This window comes from Balearica regulorum, chromosome W (assembly GCF_011004875.1).
Source record: "Balearica regulorum gibbericeps isolate bBalReg1 chromosome W, bBalReg1.pri, whole genome shotgun sequence".
Lineage (NCBI taxonomy): Eukaryota > Metazoa > Chordata > Aves > Gruiformes > Gruidae > Balearica > Balearica regulorum.
Genome location: NC_046219.1, coordinates 28,704,771 through 28,724,739, shown reverse-complemented (window position 1 = coordinate 28,724,739; position 19,969 = coordinate 28,704,771). Strand labels below are relative to the sequence as shown.

Sequence of the window (19,969 nt, the reverse complement as noted above, 5' to 3'; positions counted from 1 at the left end):
CCCCACGAACACACAACCTGCCCCCAAAAAGCAGCTGGAACCCACTGCCTGCTACTGGATAGCTACTGGGAAGGGGAGGCACTGGGATTTCATCTCTGTTCTCCCTGAATCCAGTACAGCAGAGGAAAGCTTGGGTACCACCATGAGGATAATTTTTGCTTAAGGGAGCCAAACCCTAACATCTGTTCCCCAGGAAAAAAGCTGCTGTTACTGCTGCCAGGGAGGGCCATGACTACAAGCAGAGCTGCAGGACTCTGCAGAGAGGCAGCAGAAAATTGCCCAAATATATCTAAAAATAAATCTCCAAGCTTTTAAAGCTGGCTGGGGGTAAGCAAGAGCACAGGTAGACCAAAATCTCACCCTGCTCACCATGCCATCCCCCACTCATCCACTCATAATGTCACCGTTGCACTTGGTTGTGATTTTCGCCACTCACCAAGCACGAAGCCCTGATGATTTTGCCAGCCTGTCAATCTGCCAGAGAAACATGCTGTATCGCCACCCACACTTCCTACCACCTGGTGGCTTGTGCAAACAGCCCATCTGGAGCAGATGAGCTCCAGCACTGCCACCACAGCCGTCCCACAGGAAAACAGCACTGAAGCCTTGCCACCATCCCCGGCTGGTGGAGTGCTGGGACCAGCAAACACAACAGAGCAGAAAGCCTGAGGTTTGAAGCCACCTGAATCAGACACAAGGGCTGAATGGGCTCTGCAACAATATATTTTAAAATGGCATCCCTACAACTCTCTCTGGGCAGCTGCAGGCCAGTGAGAAGCACTGGCAGGTATTAATATTTATGAAGATGGGGCTTGTACAGGGAATTTTGATGGGGGAAAAAGGACAATGCTATCAAACACTTCTAATAAAGTGTGAGTTAGAGAGTTGCATTGCCTTGCCTACCTGCAGGGGAAAAATAAAATCCATGACCAGTTCATTTACAAGTCATGCTGTTGAAGGCTTTTCCAGCTTGGACAGTCTAATAGATAAATTATTTGAATACTAATGGTATTCATTAATACTAATGGCTGACTGTGATATCCATAAAGTAGAATTTTCCACTTTACAGGAACAGAAATGTGTTTGGGTTAGTGCTTAGACACTGTTTAATTTAGGGTTAAATGCACTACCTTGCTTTGCTGACGACTATACCTTTGAAGAAGAGTCAGAAAACCTGATTAAAAGCATGCTTTGCTAAAGAGTATCATCCTTGAAGGAGAGCTGAAAAACTGATAAAGAGGAAACATCCTGCCCCAGAAGGCACCCAGAGCTGGGTGGTTGCCAGAGAGGCCTGAAGTCAACAAGAATCACCAGTAACTAGGGGAAGGGAAAGGTGGCTGGGGGAGGTTTGCAGCCACCACCTACCCAATTAAAGGACCGCACCGCACCGCACCGCACCGCACCACACCACACCACACCACACCCTGAAGGCACATGCCAACTAATTTAAAGATGCTTGACTAATAGTAGATGATGTGGTAATTAATAACCAATTAGTGTAAATTTAGGTGGGTTTTTCTAATCCTGTAACAAGATAAATATGCGGTAGATTCTGTGTGTGGGGTGCTAGCTTTGTGGAATTACCACCTAGCACCCATCTCTGATCAGACATGAAATAAATAAATTACTTCTGCTCTGTGTGTATATTGGTGTATTGCACACTGAGTAAATGATCCCCCTTTTGGGACAACAGTTTTCTGGTGACCCAGATAGGACTACACTGACAGCCTTGCCTGAATTGTCTTGCCATACCCTATAAGGAGAAGCGGACCGAGTGGACTCCAGCACGCACCGCACCGATCTGTTGATTGGGGAATCCAGTGGCCCCTCTCCTGCAGTTGGGCGTGCAACGCTATTTGAATGAGGTATTTAAGAGGAAAAGGGGAGGGAAAGTGAGACTTGTTAAGGAAGCAGTGGGAGTTGTTCTTTGCTTAAGCTCTGCATAAGACACATCAGAAAAATACACAGCAGCAGCAGTGTTGGTTTGTTTATACGTGTTGTTTTAAGTAATGCAGGGGAGAGATCCCTCATTTTGTATTTGGAATTTTGGTGTATGAAACGTTGGGTTAGGAAATTCTGTTGTTCGGTACCAAAATGGGTTCCACTGCTTCCAGGGAGGTTCCTCTTTGTTCTCCCTTAGGATGCATTCTAAAGAATTGGAGTAAATTTGGAGGGGACCCCATGACTAGGAATAAATTAAAACGGTATTGTAATGAATGGTGGCCACAATATCAATTGGATAATGGTGAAAAATGGCCTGAAAATGGGTCTTTGAAATATCATACTATATTTCAATTGATGATGTTTTGTCAAAGAAATGTGAAATGGGATGAGATAGCATATGCAGATTTGTTCTTTGCATTGAGAAGTGATTTGAATGTTAGAAAGAAATATGGTTTGATGGATTCAAAACACCAGAAGGGAATATATCCTTTAACCAAGGAAAAGAAAGAAAAGGGAAAAGAGTGTTTGTGTTGTACTGACTGTGAGACAGGAAAAACCAGGTCAGAAGAGACAGAGGAAGATGTTCAGCTATTGGTAGCCCCCCAGAAACAATTAGAATCAGATTCCACAAGTGAGGAGGAAAAGGAAATTACTGGTCCTGTTTCTGGAAGAACTAGAGGACAGAGATGGAGAGCTGTACTCCAGGCCCCTCTTAGACAAGCTGTAGGACCCGACGGAGCTCCGGTGTATGTTCATGTACCATCTACCACTTCAGACTTATTACATTGGAAAGAGGCAGTCGGGTCTTACCGGAGTAATCCAGAAGGAATATATAGCACTGTTAAGACTGTGATGATGACTCATAATCCTAATTGGGGAGATATACAAGCACTTTTGGAATATTTGTTTACCCACGAGGAAAGGAGGACAGTCTTAGAAAAACCTAGGGAAGGACTGTTCCAGAGGCATGGAGGAGTACCTAATGCTGACATATATCTCCCGAGGGAAGCTCCAAAGTGGAATCCTAATACAGATAAAGGATTACAGGGAATAAAGGAATACCAAGAACTAATTCTGTATGGAATCCAAAAGGGAGTAGAAAAGCCCAAAAATTTATCTAAGTTGTATGAAATAAGGCAAGGAGACAAAGAAAACCCACCTGCTTTTTATGAAAAGTTGTGAGAGGCAGCTCGAAAATGGACAGATGTGGGTCTGGAGGATGCTAGCAATATGAAGTTGTTTAATATGTTGTTTATTGGTCAATCAGCATCGGACATTAGAAGGAAACTGCAAAAGGTGGATGGTGCGAATGGAATGACAATTTCACAATTAATGTCGATTGCATGTAGTGTATATAATAATAGAGAAGAGGTGGAAGAAAAGGAGAAGCAAGGGTGAGGAAAAATTGCAGGCTTCTTTGCTGGCTGCCCTGACAGAAGGACAGGGAAGAGGAGGTGTACAAAGGGGATTCAGAGGCATAGGCAGAGGTCGTGGAGGTAGCGGAGGAAGCTGCTGTGAAACTTTCCTAAGAACAAATCAGTGTGCCTATTGTAAGCAGGAGGGTCACTGAAAAAGGGAATGTCCATGTCTTTTGAATAGCTGAGAGGAAGAGAGAGAGGAAGCTGTCAGGATCATGGCAGATATTGGATTAGATGGAAGGGGAACTAGCAATTGGGGATACTAAATTAACACACAAATTCCTCTATATGCCAGAATGCCCTTTACCATTACTTGGATGGGATTTACTCTGTAAATTAAATGCACAATTAACCTTTGCTGAAGATTCTGTTCAGTTACATATTCCCCCAGAGAATGCATGGAGAGCTCAGATATGCCTGTTGACCGAGAAGAATCCTACGGAAGAGGGAGATATTCCCGATGAAGTGTTGGACACAGTAATACCTATAGCGTGGTCCTCAGGAACCCCAGGACGAGCCAAGAACGTGACTCTGGTAAAGATTCAACTGAAACCAGGAGCCCAGCCGGTAAGAAAGAAACAATATCCTGTTAAATTGGAAGCTCGGAAGGGACTGGAACCTACAATAAATTCTTTTTTAGAACATGGACAGCTAAGGGAATGTCAATTGGAATTTAATACTCCAATTTTGCCTGTAAAGAAACCTCACTCCCAGGAATATAGTCTGGTACAAGATTTATGAGAAGTTAATGTGAGAACCATAGATGTGTACCCTCTGTGGTTCCAAATCCTTACACCCTCCTTGCCTCAATTCCTGGTAGCAATACTTATTTTACAGTACTGGACTTGAAGGATGCTTTCTTTTGTATACCTGTGGACAAACAGAGTCAGACCATTTTTGCTTTTGAATGGGGAAAACCCAACTACAGGACGGAAGATGCAACTCTGTTGGACTGTCCTTCCCCAAGGATTCAAAAATAGCCCCACCTTGTTCAGTAATGCATTGGCGAAGGAACCAGAACAATGGCACAGTGAGTATAATACCATCACACTGTTACAGTATGTAGATGACTTGTTGATTGGTTCCGATACCAATGAAGAGTGCTTGGAAGCCACAATCAGCTTGCTGAATTTTCTAGCTTTAGCAGGCTACTGAGTCTCCAAGAAGAAAGCCCAGATAGGAAAAGAAAGGGCCCAATATCTGGGATTTGAAGTTATGAAAGGACAAAGAGAATTGAGTGCTGAAAGAAAGGAGGGCATTTGCAGAATTGCTGTACCTACTTCAAAGAAGCAATTAAGGGGATTTTTAGGAATGGCTGGGTGGTGTCGGCTACGGATTCCTAATTGTGGACTAATTGCCAAACCATTGTATGCTGCTGTAAAAGGAACTGAAGGGTTTTTAGAATGGACACCGGAATGTCGTAAAAGTTTTGATGAAATTAAGAGAAAACTGATGGAAGCCCCTGCACTAGGGCTCCCGAACTGGAGAAAACCCTTTCAGTTATATGTACACGAGAGACAACAAGTGGCACTGGGGGTGCTGACCCAGAAATCGGGAAGCTGGAAGAGACCAGTGGGATACTTTTCCAAACAACTGGATGAGGTCAGTGAAGGCTGGCCCGCCTGCTTGCAAGCAGTAGCAGCGACTGTAACCCTAATTGAAGAATCTTGAAAACTAACCCTGGGCCAACCAATTACTGTGTTTGTACCTCATGCTGTATCGTCCCTCCTTGAAAATAAGGGACACCACTGGATATCCCCGAGTAGGTTAGCTAAATATCAAGCTGTGCTGTTAGAACAAGATGATGTCATACTTTCTTTGACCTCCACCTGGAATCCTGCCACCTTACTCCCAATCTCTGAGTCTGATGAACTGCAACATGATGGTGTAACCACTATTGAACAAGTATATTCCAGCAGGCCAGACCTACCAGATGAACCCCTACCTGATGCCAAAGTGGAGCTCTTCACTGACGGCAGCAGTTATGTGTTGGAAGGAAAAGCTGGAAGAGCTGGATACGCAGTGGTAACAACTAACCAAACATTAGAAACCAGAGCACTGCCTAGTAATACATCTGCTCAAAAGGCAGAATTGATAGCACTGACCTGAGCTTTAGAGCTGAGTCATGGAAAAAGGGCCAATATAGTATATACTGATTCTAAATATGCTTTTTGGAGTGGTGCATGTGCATGGGGCAATTTGGAAAGAGAGAGAGGACTATTAAACTCACAAGGGTATCCAATAAAATATGGGACAGAAATTATGAAACTCTTACAAGCAGTTCTTCAACCAAAAGAGGCTGCAATAATGCATTGTAAAGCTCACCAAAAGGGAAACAGTGAAGTTATAAAAGGAAATCGAAAAGCAGATCAGCTAGCTAAAGAAGCAGCCATGAGGGAGTCCACCTTAGAAGGAGCTTTAATTCCAGGATCTTGTTTAGAACTGTTACCACCAAAATACACTGAAAAGGAAAAGCAGTTGGCAGAGCAATTAGATTGCTCCAAAAATGATCAAGGTTGGTGGGTGATGTCACTGAAACAATTATTGATTCCTGTAAAAAAAGATGGAAACTGTGCTTAAAAGACTGCACCAAGAAACGCATACAGGAGCAGATGCACTGGTATTAACTCCTAGAAGAAATGTTTTTGGGCCCAAAATGCAGAGTATAGCAGATACTGTAGTAAAGAAATGTACCATCCGTTGTGCTAATAACCCAAAAATCGGGAAGAAGATTATGGGAGGACTTGTGAAACAAGGAATAACTCCTGGGGGAATACTGGCAAATAGACTTTTCAGAATTACCTAGAGGTAACCAGTATAAATATTTATTGGTATTAGTAGATACCTCCTCTGGTTGGCCAGAGGCTTTCCCTTGTCGTACCAACAAAGCTAGAGAGGTAATTCAAATCTTGTTAAAAGAAATTATACCCAGATTTGGCATTCCAGAGGGGATCTCCTCTGATCATGGACCTCATTTTATTGCAGAAATAGTGCAGGAAATTTCCAAGTTTTTGCAGATTAAGTGGGAACTACACACCCCCTGGAGGCCTCGATCTAGTGGGAAAGGAGAAAGAATGAATCAGACTCTCAAAAGACAAGTTTCTAAACTTTGTCAGGAAGCACACCTTAAGTGGACAGAAGCCTTACCCATAGCCCTTTTGCGAATCCAAATAACCCCTAGGGTCAAGGAAGGAGTAAGCCCCTTCTTTGAAATCATCTATTGGAAAGCATATCCTACAAACCTTTTAAATGTCAAGGGAGACCAAATGCATATAAAAGGTCAGGCTGCTATTAAAGAATATTTGATTTCTCTTCTGCAGACTTTATCTTCACTACACAGGTACCTAAATCAAAAGGTTTCTCTTCCCTTGGACACACCAGTTCACCCATTCCAACCAGGAGATGTTGTTTACATACAGACCTGGGAAGATGAACCACTAAAAGAGAACTGGAATGGACCCTATACCGTGCTATTGAGGACTTATACTGCAGTCAAAGTAGAGGGAATTAATTCCTGGATTTCATTATACATGGGTAAAAAGAGCACCAAGGCCTGATGAAGATGAATGGACCTCCACACCAACCAGAGAAGTTAAGCCTCGATGAACTGTACCTGAGAAACAGGACTTGCCTAAGTAGAGGTTAAAAGTGCCCACAAAGCCGATTGTTTTGGTATTTAGGATTAATAATGTAGTTACCTATTGGTTTGCTGTTTATGTATAGAATGAATCTTTTTCTCCACAGGGATAACTATAGAACCTCCTCAGAAAGTGTTATTAATTTAACTCTGCTAAAATTGTAAACATTGTAATAGTATATTCAGTATTAGCCATCTGTGAAGGACAATTGTAGTTATAATGAAAAGAAATAGTGAGACATATGAGACCCAAGAGATCTCATAGTCTCAAAGGGGGGGAAATGATATCCATAAAGTAGAATGTTCCACTTTGCAGGGCCAGAAGTGTGTTTGGGTTGGTGCTTAGACACTGTTATAATTTAGGGTTAAATGCACTACCTTGCTTTGCTGACGACTATACCTTTGAAGAAGAGCCAGAAAACCTGATTAAAAGCATGCTTGTATCCTTGAAGGAGAGCTGAAAAACTGATAAAGAGGAAACATCCTGCCCCAGAAGGCGCCCAGAGCTGGGTGATTGCCAGAGAGGCCTGAAGTCAACAAAAATCACCAGTAACTAGGGGAAGGGAAAGGTGGCTGGAGGGGGTTTGCAGCCACCACCTACCCAATTAAAGGACTATGCAAGTTACACCCCCCCACCCCCACACACACCCTCAAGGCGCATGCCTGCTAATTTAAAGATGCTTGACTAATAGTAGATGATGCAGTAATTAATAACCAATTAATGTAAATTTAGGTGGGTTTTTCTAATCCTGTAACAAGATAAATATGTGGTAGATTCTGTGTGTGGGGTGCTAGCTTTGTGGAATTACCACCTAGCACCCATCTCTGATCAGACGTGAAATAAACAAATTACCTCTGCTCTGTGTGTGTATATTGGTGTACTGCGCCCTAGGTAAATGATCCCTCTTTTGGGACAACTGTGGAGGAGGGCATTAGGTGATAGCCTGGGTCTTACAGCTCACACAGGACAGCTACTTTCGTTCTTCTGGGGACACTGCCCAGCATCATGTCTGCCCTGACCTTGTAGTGCCATCAGCATTGTGGATCAGAGCCCGCAGTTATCCACGAGCAGCATAGTACCCCACTCCTGTTTTGGGAAGTAGGATTGAAAGACCCTTTAAATGTACAGGCTGCTTCATACAGATCTGGCTGGCCCTCAGCAATGGAGCAGTAGGGGCAGCGATGCTCCTCTGGGGTGACCTGCAGGAGCATGGCAAGTTTCCCTCCTGCTGTGGCTGCTACCAGCACCACCTGGGAGACTTTTGGGAGTGCATTTCAGCCTCAGGGCACTGACTGTTTTCCAGGGGACTTGTCCCTCTAATGACCTCAGAGCAGCTGGCATCCGGACATATGGGCTGCATTTAGCAACAAGCAACTACTCTGCCGGAGCCCAGGCAAGCCTGTTGCAGCACTGTGTGAGCAACAGAGGAAGCAACTGTGCAGCCTGAAACACCAGTACATAACAGCCTCAGATAACAGTGGGGTTTTTTTGGTTGAGATTTGTAGCTATTTGATTGTTTCAAGAGTGGCAGAGCGTCTGTGGTTGAGACGTGCCTTGAATGAGGCTTTGTTCCTTAGTTTCTTCCCATTTCTCCCTCTCTGTCCTCCGGCCCCTCTATGGCTTTTCAACACAAAGGCCCAGGTGCCTACAGCACTGGAGGGCTGCAGAAATCAGAGCACACAGCAGGATGTTGCATCTCTGCAAAGAAGTGTCAAAACCCTGGGGTAGATGGTAAGAACCTCATTTTCATACTTTTTTCCCCCGTTTTTCTCTAGATTTCCTTGAAACATTTCCCCCTTCCCTTTCCTCACTTGTGTGTTTATCTGAAGATTTCATACTGAACTTCAAGTCAATCCTGGACAGACCATTTTTGATAGGTTTCAATGAGATCTCATCAGCTAATTGCACCTGAGGGTAGCTTAAATGAGTAACCTTCAGCAAAACTGGAGGTGTTAGAGAGATACTCTTCTCCTGAAAAGCCACACTAGCAAAAAAAAAAAAAAAAAAAACCCCAACTGACACCTACTGTATCCTAAACATGCTCCTTCTACATACAGACACTAACTTGTTTAATGAAATGGAAGTGTACCATTGCACCAGCAGCTGGACACCTTGGAGGGTAGCACTCACTGCTCTGTGCCTCTCCTTACTCTACATGGCACAGAGCCCCTTCCTGCAGTCATCTGGTGTTGGGAGGTGGGAGGCAGAGCCCTCCAGGAGGGACAGCCCCACCAGCCCTACCCTAGCAGTGAGAGGCCTTGGGAAGGACGTCTGCCATTCATTTCGTATTTGGGATGCAGCGGGAACTGTCCCACTTCTTTAATGGACAGTACTTGCCAAGGAAATGATGCCTCCATTAAAGCAGCTCTTTCCTCTGGGGTCCAGGAGACAGCTGCTAATTGTAAGCAGTGGAGTCTCCATCCTCCCCGCCGCCAGGAAACACAGCCCGCGTACCAACTACAACTGCCTACATGGCTGTGCTCTAACTTTTGAACCTGTGAGCCAAATTTTACCACATTTAAGGGCCCAAATTCATAATAGTTTCATGAAAAATAAACAGAGGAGAAAAATCCACACATGTATCTACTCTTGCAGGGGTAGGCTTAGCCAAGAGCTTACAACTTCAGAAAAAACACCAGAGCAGAAGAAAATCCACTTCATAAGCTCTGCAACTTGCAGAAATGCATGGTTGTCTTATGGTGAATGTTCATTTCACACTGAGAAGGAGCCCCTGAAAGCATGCGAGGTAGGATGCCATCATGCTCAACATGAGCCGGCAATCTGTGCTTGCAGCCCAGAAAGCCAACCATATCCTGGGCTGCATCAAAACCAACATGACAAGCAAGTCAAGGGAGGTGATTCTGCCCTTCCACTCTGCTCTTGTGAGACCCCACCTGGAGTACTGCATCCAGCTCTGGGGGCCCCAGTACAAGGAAGACATTGAGCTGTTGGAGAGAGTCCAGAGGAGGGCCACGAAGTTGATCAGAGGGCTGGAGCACCTCTCCTGTGAGGACAGGCTGAGAGAGTTGGGGTTGTTCAGCCTGGAGAAGAGAAGGCTCCAGGGAGATCTAATTGCAGCCTTCCAGTACCTGAAGGGGGCCTACAGGAAAGATGGGGAGGGACTGTTTATCAGGGAGTGTAGTGACAGGACAAGGGGTAATGGGTTTAAGCGAAAAGAGGGTCGATTTAGATTAGGTGTTAGGAAGAAATTCTTTACTGTGAGGGTGGTGAGGCACTGGAACAGGTTGCCCAGAGAGGTTGTGGAGGCCCCCTCCCTGGAAGTGTTTAAGACCAGATTGGATGAGGCTTTGGACAACCTGGTCTAGTGGAGGATGTCCCTGCCCGTGGCGGGGGGGTTGGAACTAGATGAGATCTCTGAGGTCCCTTCCAACCCAAACCATTCTATGATTCCATGATTCCATGACTCCATGCCATGCATCATCATGCAGCCTAGCACAGTGCTCTGACACATTTCTGGACAAACTGCAAAACTTTCTTCTCCCATTGGCCAGGGAGTGTTTCCTCCAGTGCCGATGGCGCGGTACTCCCTCCTGCAGGGATTTTGTCATGGTGTCACCTGGAGAGTGAGAAACTGGGGGGAATGGGCCAGGCCATCTTCCAGTTGTTGGTTGTGGGGAGTGTCTAAGCACTAAATGCAGAAGGCTTCGTAGCTCCTAAATAAGAGATGTAACTGCGTTCCTTAGGGATGGGAGAATAGTGGTACTTGAAGCACAAGCTCCAGTAGCTGGTGAGGCCATCCCAGTGCAAAGTTATTTGATGTATGTGGAAGTGAAAGACACACATATGAAAATGCACACACATATCCATGCACACAGCTTAGTCATATCACATGAGCAGAAAGCAGGAGTACTCATCCCTTCTTGCAACAGAGGTGTCTTCGCCTCCGGCTGGACACAGTTGTGTTGACCAACACAGTGAACCAGTCCTGTCAAACTCAGCTACTTGATGATGGGAGAAGGCAACCCAATCCCAAACATATTTTTGGGTAAGAGAGAGAAGCAGACCAGCCTGGCTCTTTTGGATGCCCTCATCCCACTGGCAGCCTGACTGATGAGGGTTGTGCTTATTAAAAAAATTGAGGGGAGGCACATGTGCAATTACACTCCGCTGTCTTGGTTCAGCTGAGGAAAACAGAGCCAATGCCATGCCACTAACGCAGGGTGACACATAACTGCTGCTGTGAACAGCACAGCGCAATGGTCAGAGCGCTGCAGTCCAATCTCCCCTCCCCACACAGTTCACAAGCCCAGGACCCACACTGGCATTAGGAGGAACATGACTGCCAGCACCCCTAAATCCAGCAGGAGCAGAACAATGAAGAAGGTTAAATGAGAATATCAGCTCAGACTGGAGGCTGTTATTAGAAATAGAGATGGAAAGCTTTTTGCCTGCAAAGAAAATGCTTTGCTGTTTTGCAGTAAACAGCCCTGCTGCTTTACTGTTTGAAAATTCATGTGATAGAAAAAGCCCTTCCATCTCTTAGCACCTCCCTCTCCTTCACCCCCCGCTCCCACCTCCATTTCGACAAAGAACCAGCCCATTCTCAGGCAAAGCTAAACCAAAGTGAATTGCACATATTATTAAATACCCTTAAAGGAAGGACCTGTGGCACTAAGCAGTGTGTGTGGCTCCCAGCACGCACAGCACATCACTCACTTGTAACAGTGATGTTTCCCCAGATCCTGGTCCCCAGTGAAGTACCTGCAAGCATGAAGAGTGAATGAAACCAGCTGATGCAGCTGCTCCGTCCTGCAGCCAGAATTTGTCACATGTTAGCTTCCAGTGATTTGGCTCCCTTGCCAGCAGCTGGCTTTGCATGCTAGACAAAAGGATGGACTGAGGGACTATCACATTTCTGTCCCCATATGATCAAACCATATCTTAACCTTCTCTTGGGTAAGATAAATAGGTCATATTCCTTGAATCCTGCTAGACAGCAAGATTCCAGGTTGTTAAACATTAATTTTTCTTTTTTTTTTTTTCTCCTCAAACTGCATCTCTAAGCATCACTACCAAACCTGAACACTGTGATTCCAATAAGATCCTTAGCAGCACTAAAGGTTGTTTAAATAGTCTTCCATTTACTGCTTCTCAAGCATTTCTTTAGCCCTTTTACAGGCACAGCTTTGTAAGGGACATTTCTCTGCAGCTGCCATCAGCACAGCAGTCCATCTTAAATGGACCTTTAAGTAAGAACATAGTTCTTACTGCCACAGTAACTCCAAGGACCTTAAAATATTTGCTTTGTGAGACAGAAAATAAATTTGCTTTGTACCTGGGGAACTGAGATAGACTCAAACTCAAACTCAGTTCTCCTATGTCTATATCCAAGCCACGGGATCACCTTTGATGGGATGAGATTATTTTAGTTGGAAGATATTTCTCCCTGCCCAGGTTTTGCTCCCAATTTATCACTCAGATTTCTGTTTGGACTTCCTATCCCCCTTTATTACTTTTGCAGATTTTTCAACCAGTTTGACAGGAGGAAGCTGGAGATTTTCTTTACCCTGCAGGCTAAACTAAATTGAACTAACTAAAGGGTTTTATAATATCTTTGAACTTTTGCTTTCTTTTTTTTTTTTCTGAAAAAAACTATGCAAAATTATTCACAGCTGGTAGAGAAATTGGGCTGGTCATCCCAGTAAACACTATGTGTGCTAGCAGATGTGACTTTTGTTTTCAGTGCAGCAGAGAGATTGAGCGAATGAAGCTGCAGCTATTCAGACTATTTGTCTCACTAGGAAATAAAGGAGTCATTAGTTCAAAAATACATTCAGCTCCTATAGCAGCAGCTGGCTGCAGTTAAACAGGGGATCCATTTTGGTTTTGCTTTGAAACTTGCCTATTCTGATGCATTATTATTGCCACACAGAGAGACTGAGAAAGTACTGCCAGAGGATGTAGGAAGCAGTGGGCTAATCCTGCCAGCTTCAGGCTCACCATGTGCACAACTGTGATTCCCAAGCTCCTTACTGAAAAGGTTTTAATAGTGCTAATAAGAATTTGGGGTTCCTTCTTCCCTTCATAATAGCCATAATGTATGCAAACCATTTTCCCATTAGGGCCACTGGGAATGTGCGAGGATGAGCTTGCCGAGAGTGACAGGTATCACCTGGTTTATCTGCCCTGCCATGCTCAGTGCAGTATCCTTCATCTTCCCAGCATAGCACTTACCAGCCTCTTCTGCCACCAAGGTGTGATTAAAAAGGAGTCCTAAGGGTTGGTACTCCTTGCAAACTAACCCCAAATCCAAAGAAGGATCTAAGAAACTTAAGGAAAAAATGGACATAGGTTTTTTTGTATTCAATCAGAAAGTATTTTCAGTTAAGCAAACAACCAACCCCCCCCAACAACAAAACTCCCACTCTGATCAAGGAGAGGTGCATGCAAGTAACTTCAAGAGCTGGACCTGCATTAAGACCACATTTCTTCTTCAAGACAACAGCTGTCATTTATGAATTGTATTTTAAAAAACAATTTCTTTTTATCATCCATTTAGAGCCAAGATCGTCTGGTCAATATTTAACTATGGTACTCTTTCTTTTTTCTTTGTGATATCCCAGCATATTGCTCCTCTAGGCAATCTGTAGTCTCCTAGTTCCTTTAAAGCTGAAGTTTTATCTTCTCAGGATAGGCTGCTTCTGCCACTGAAGCCAATGGTAAAATTTCCTGAAAACTGAGGTTGAATGCCTTTCTATATAATTGTATAGCACCTTTCTTAGACTTCTTTATGAAATACCACGTTTGATTGACTTTTCTGATTTGCCCCCACATTTATTTTGTATTATCTATGCAAAACATAGTATGATGACAAAAATATGGTAATATTCTGGCAATACATTTTGTCTTAAAATGTCACAACTATGGCATGTATGTAAAACAAAACAACTTGCAAATGAAAATCAAATACAGTAACTAGGCAGAATGAACCCATGCTTTTATTTCCACTGCATATAAAAATTTCATATGAAGGTACTGATGTACAGTACTAGCCCATAGGCTGTAAGAGAGGTAAGAAACTAGTGAAAGAATTGTCACGTGCAATATTCACACAAGTTGCCACTCTCAAGACATACCCAAAGGAAAAATCAAATTAAAACAATAACAAAAATATTTCAGTATTTCTATCATTATAGCATCCCTTTTATACAGTTTAAAACAAAAGCAATCAATTTCCTTTGGGCCAGAGCTGCTAAAATCTACAGTTTGTGTCAAAAAGGAGGCTGGTTTTCCTTGAAAAAGAATCTCTCCTTTCACCAAGAAGTCGCATGCTATAAGGGCTGGGCATCACTGGAATGGAGGAGAGGTTATTTACCTCACTCTGGCAAATTCATTGCTATCATCTCTAAGTAGTCTGGAGCAACATGATAGTCAAACAGCAAGAGATACTCAGAGTCCAACCTGCAAATATAATACTAGTGTTGTTAAAACATCTAAAGGTTTACCACTCTCCTGTAGATCTAGTACATTATGCTATACACATTTGTACAAAGCCTTAGATACATTTATACAAAATAAGAGCTTTGGATGCTTATAACACTAATATTAGTGTTGGAAAGTATTTCCAAGATTAAAGTTGTCTTTTGTCCTACTTTATGGATTCTGCTTATACAGTGATAATTTGTGCTACTAAATAAATTAGGGATATTACAGATGATTGTAAAAGAAGTGCATGAGTTATACTCTTTTAATTCCAATTATTCCATTTTCCAATATACATTAAAATCAAATGCTTATTAGAGATGCTTTCCAAAGCTGTTTCAGTACAATTCAGTACTGAAATACAGCATCAATTTTTTTTAGGAGCAAGTAATGGCTGCAATAATCCCCGATGATAGCCTGTAAAAAGATAGATAATCAAAGAGGCAATATAATTGTATTGCCAGAAGTCTGGAAAAGCTTGAACTTCCAGTAAGGTCATGAATGAAAGCTCATTGTAGTATCATGCATACTAGCTCGTACTAGTAACTCCATCAGTTAGCAACTAAAAATATGGTAGAAATGCCCAGCCCTAGCCCCATAGCTACCTTAATTTCAAATGCAACAAAACAGAATAAAATATTGTTTAAAGTTAAGGCACAGCCCTGGGACCAAAGACCTGCAGCTTTTTTTATGGATATATCTGTATATATTTTATACTTTTTTTGAATCTTCCTTAAACTAGCTCTAAGGTGACATAGAATATATTACAGAAGAAAAAATGTACAAGGAATATGTATACACAATAATCATTCTCTCACCAAGAGTTTCCAAATATAGCAACACCATCTTGACAAGGATGATGTTATATTAAGAACTTATAATTTACAGTATGTACATTACAATAAATAAATGGTTGTAAACAGAGACAAACAAGACTGTATTACAGGTAAGGTCATTTGGTGAGAAAAATGCATGGCACAAATAAAATAAATAATGCGTTTGAAAAGAACTGTCAAAGGTTTCTGTAAAATCCATTTAATTCAAGTTTTTTAAACTTCTGAATGCTATTTGGTCTATCTATATTCTTACATTATTGTATTTAACAATGACAAAACAATTTAAGAATTCAAATACAGCATTATCAAGTACAGTAACTTGCAAGCTAAAGTGTACTGTTATAAGCAACGTGAATTTTCTGTTTTTCCCCACTCAGTACCCAACTCATTGCATTTTCTTATGGCAAAAATATTCAGAACACATAAAGTCACTTGTAAATTGTATTGTTTTAAAACAGTGTGCAATGCTAAAACACATTTTGGCAAAAGAGGGAAAAAAAAAAAAAGATTGTACACTGCATTATATCCCTGGCTCTAAGAAATTATATAATTATCTATTATTTGATTGTCCACATGTATGAGTGTCTATCTCACAATACAGTGTTACTCTCTTCATTTACTTTTAATTAGTGCAGATACAAAACCTTTTCAGGTCCCTATTGGTTATTTTGGATTTTATATTGCTTTTCCATTATTAAGGTTCCAGGCACTCTTGGGGATTGAAAGGATTTTTAGATGGATCAATTTCAGGAAGAAATGATGAAGAACAAAAAATAAGAGTCAAAAATTGAAAAAAACCCCACCATGAGTTCTCTTAATTTTCTTTCCTCCTTCAGCATCTTCGGTGCTAAGGCCCCATGGGGGCTCAAGGTAGAGAAAACTATGACCTGGATATAGAAGAATGCAAAATGCATTCTTAAAGCTGTTTTATTAGCCAATCATTTTTAAACAGGTTTTTATTCTAGATCTCAGACACTTAAAAAAACCCATGTATTCATATTTGCAAATTTACTACAAAATTAATCCAAACAGGAAATGTTTCTGGTTTTTTTTTTTTTGTTAAGAAATCATCTTGATATTGTCATTTTACCAGAATTTTACAGAGTGAGAGCCTGCTAACTTCTCTAGGCAACTATTTCCCATCTTCTATGCTCAAAACTACAATTTTAACGAAGGGTAAAGCAGAGGAGATAGATAAAAGTCCTTTCATGTGACCAAACAACAGGACTGGAAAATGACAGATATGAACTCCTACCTCCCTTTAACTTTCCAAGTTACAGAAGCTTTCAGTACCAATCAAACTGAAAAGCAGGATTCCCTCAGCACAAGTTGGATAAAGGATGAAAAGATCTGAGATTGAAATAATGATGTGGAGTAAACTACAACTCTCATTGCTCATTTACTTAAAAACATAAAAAGGACTGATCTGGCTCTTCTTGGAACAAAAACATGAAAAAATAATGTTAATTTTTTTTTTATTCTTGTACATGTCTCAGATTAGCAAATGGTTTAACTAGATAGCTGACACAAAAAGTCATTAAAAGAGTCAAAACTGGAAATATTACACTAATGCTTTTTTTGCCAAAATAAATATTCCATACATTGTATTAGTCTGTTCTGATTTAGCAGTCTATAGCTCCCAGGAAAAAATGGTCTGGAAACCATGTTTCAGAGGGACGAATTTTATTAATATAGCAGAAGAGCCGTTTTTGTATTAAAAGACAATTCATTACCTTTCTTATGAGCTCTAGTACTGCAAATTCTAATCTTAGTGGTCCAGTTGGTTTCACTGGGACCACTTCTGGTAGTAAGACAGAATTGGCAGGATCAGGCCACTATGAGGACAAAAGCACAACATAAGTTCCTCTAATATGTTTGGGGAAATTATGATGAAAACAAACAAACAAAAGCCATCATACTGAAAGAGTTTTATGTAACATAATGGATATTCACAGAACTCACCAATATATAAAATAATAGAGCTTTTACAGCTCAATATTACCATGAAATTCTAAGGTGCAAAAAAAGAAGGAAAAGAAAAAAACCTAGAAGTATTATCCAGTGTAGCACAGATTTCTACTGAAACCTTGCAAGTTACTCTTTGGAAAAAAAATAACCAGTGACAGATGAAGTCTGAAAGTGTTTTTCTTTAAATATAATACCTCAGTACATTTAATAATAAAAGTAAGCTCTACAAAAGATCTCTCTTTTACATATTATACAAAATGTAGAGGCTAGTGCAACCCACTGGGTCACGCTTTTTTCAGTCACATATCAGGAAGACTTGAAATGAGAAAATTATGCAATTTCCACAGCTCGTCTTCCTATTTGTAATGGATTGACGTTGTGTCCCATCATTTATGTGCATTTGTTTTCCAGTAGGAACCTCAGTTTATTTTCTGTCTGTTTCTTCTGATGATGAACATTATCCAATGCTTTGCTTGTGAAATAAAATTAATTCAAAAACTATCAAAGCATACCAGCATTCGTTTGGCAGGTGGTACTCCTCTGAAAATGTTTGCATTATTTAATAAGATTTGCCAAATGGGGAGCTTATTAAAATGCATTTTATGGATGTTCTCGCCCCTGCTTTCTGATGCCATGGAGATGAAAATTCTGGTTACAATATTCCTGAGTGCCAAACTGATTCATCAAGGTCAGTTTTGACTGACAAACATCCTGGCAGATGATAGTGAGTTGTGACCATGGTTGTAACATGAGACATACACTTTGGAAACCATTACTTAATTAAAAAAAACCCAACAACCAAACAACCCCCCCCCCAAAAATAGAGAGAAAGAGGAAAAGAAAGGGAGAAGGCAAGAGAAAGATACTCTTCATTGTTACGTGTCAGGAGAATGGTCTTCTACCACACAAGGTTCTGTCTGGTTCTCCTCCTCTTCTACTTCTTCCTCTACTTGCTCATCAAGAGGAATTTCAGTGGATTCTGAATCATGGGTGCAAAGAGTCTTGGAGTCACTGCAGCTGGTGTCTTCTTCTACTTGACTTCCACTGTCCTTTTCGGTGTCTGACTCACCATCTTCCTCAAGTGTTAGTTCAAACTGGAATTTTTCAGTTTGACCCTGCCTACCCTCTTCCTGGTCATCAGGTGCAGGAGAGGGACTTTGAGGGATTGTGCTCTGGTACCATTCTCGATTGTCCTCCAGTGTATCTAAGATATCTTGGGCATCTGGGTGAACAAGATCTGCCCATGTCTCCCACAGAGGATGAACAATGTAGTCTATAAACCCCACCTGTTTCAAGTAATACAAAATTAGGATGAGCTCTTATTCACAAAGAAATAAACAACTATGCCTATAAGTCATACAATGTCTGAGAAAGAGACACTAGATATGCTACCCTTAAGGAGGCTGAAAGGAACCCATGGTGTTCTATATAGTAAATATGGTCTTTTACATTTCAAAAGTCTGATTCAGGATATTGGATAAGGACTTGGAAAGGATTTGTTTTCAGATGAACTGTTCATTCCAAACAACTGCATCTAGTGAGCCAAACAGCTGCTTTATATTTAATTCTGCTTTTGAAGGAAACCCTAATGAGCAGCTGTACAATACTCTCTTCTGAAGCATATGCTTCACTGCAGATCACTACAGTGATGGAATCCCTTCAGCAAACACACTGCCATGTGCTATGTTTTCACAGAATCTCAGCTCCCCTCACTTACTACTCAGGACCTGAATTAATTAACTAGGAGGAAATAAAGGAAATAGTGTGTTCAGAAATTCATCAAAACATAAAGAATGGCTATGGACCACTCTTTTCTGTTAAAATGTCATACTGTTTTATTTAACTGCCTACTCAAATCAATTACCTGTGATTTTTCTACAGATGCATTGTGCTTATCACACATGGGACTTATCTCCATTCCCCTCTCTCTTTCCTGATCTCCTTGATGGAAAAATTCCTCCATTATTCTGTCTGTCCACTGACGATATAGATGGAGTGGCTTGGTTGGATTGCTTAGATCTGCACAGTGCACCATACTCTGAAGAACCTAAAAAAGATTGAACAACTGCACTGTTATTACACTGCAGAAAAACAGCTCCTTCTCCATTTACACTTTTGGTGGCTGTGAAACAGAATCTTGAAAATACATGTAGTGCAAGATTTATTCTAAACAGCAAAAACTTATGTGCTTGGGTGTTTTTCACACTTGCAGTAATAGCCATGATTACCTCGCTTCTGATGCTTCTGCTTGTATAAGAGACAGAAAATGTTTGAGAGAAAGACCAATCAGGTGCTGATAATTTGAAGGGAAGGCCAAAGCCACATTCAGTCCAGAAGTACTTTAGCACCCTATTACTCTCTCAGAGAGTCACTGAGTACCTAACAGAATATGTCACAGGTAGGAAACATGAGGGAGAAGAAGGAAGGGAATGAGTCATGGTGTGAGAATGGACAGCTGATCTAACCCATGCTGGAGAATGAATGGGACAATGTTATTAAGGATGTAAGTCAATACAAGTGACCATTTTCAGATTAATTTTCTTACATGAATCCTGTCTGAATAGTTATCAAGAAGTAGGACACCAGAACTTGTCACTTTTTTTGTTTCAACCATAGTTTTTAAATCAGCCAATAGATTCATATGCTTAGACATGTCTGTTGCAAGTACCTTGAAAGAAATAAATGAATATTATGTAAATTATTCTACTGATTTAAAAAAAAC

The 19,969-nt window shown here is 41.4% G+C and overlaps 1 protein-coding gene and 3 long non-coding RNA genes across 6 annotated transcripts in view; 1 reads left to right on the top strand and 3 right to left on the bottom strand.

The window, feature by feature from the left end:
* The window catches only part of LOC142599156 (3-hydroxy-3-methylglutaryl-coenzyme A reductase-like), a 695,832-nt gene that overhangs the window by 65,512 nt on the left and 610,351 nt on the right, over positions 1-19,969 (bottom strand). The gene's annotated exons all lie outside the window — the stretch shown is intronic.
* The window catches only part of LOC142599217 (uncharacterized), a 544,015-nt gene that overhangs the window by 54,962 nt on the left and 469,084 nt on the right, over positions 1-19,969 (bottom strand). The window lies entirely within an intron of this gene.
* Positions 1-19,969, top strand: part of LOC142599269 (uncharacterized) — a 543,147-nt gene that overhangs the window by 198,735 nt on the left and 324,443 nt on the right. The gene's annotated exons all lie outside the window — the stretch shown is intronic.
* Positions 13,559-19,909, bottom strand: LOC142599243 (uncharacterized). The gene is made up of 3 exons (XR_012832872.1): positions 19,793-19,909; positions 19,112-19,294; positions 13,559-18,533 (listed from the first exon to the last, which is right to left on the bottom strand). It is a non-coding gene; the product is annotated as an uncharacterized LOC142599243 (long non-coding RNA).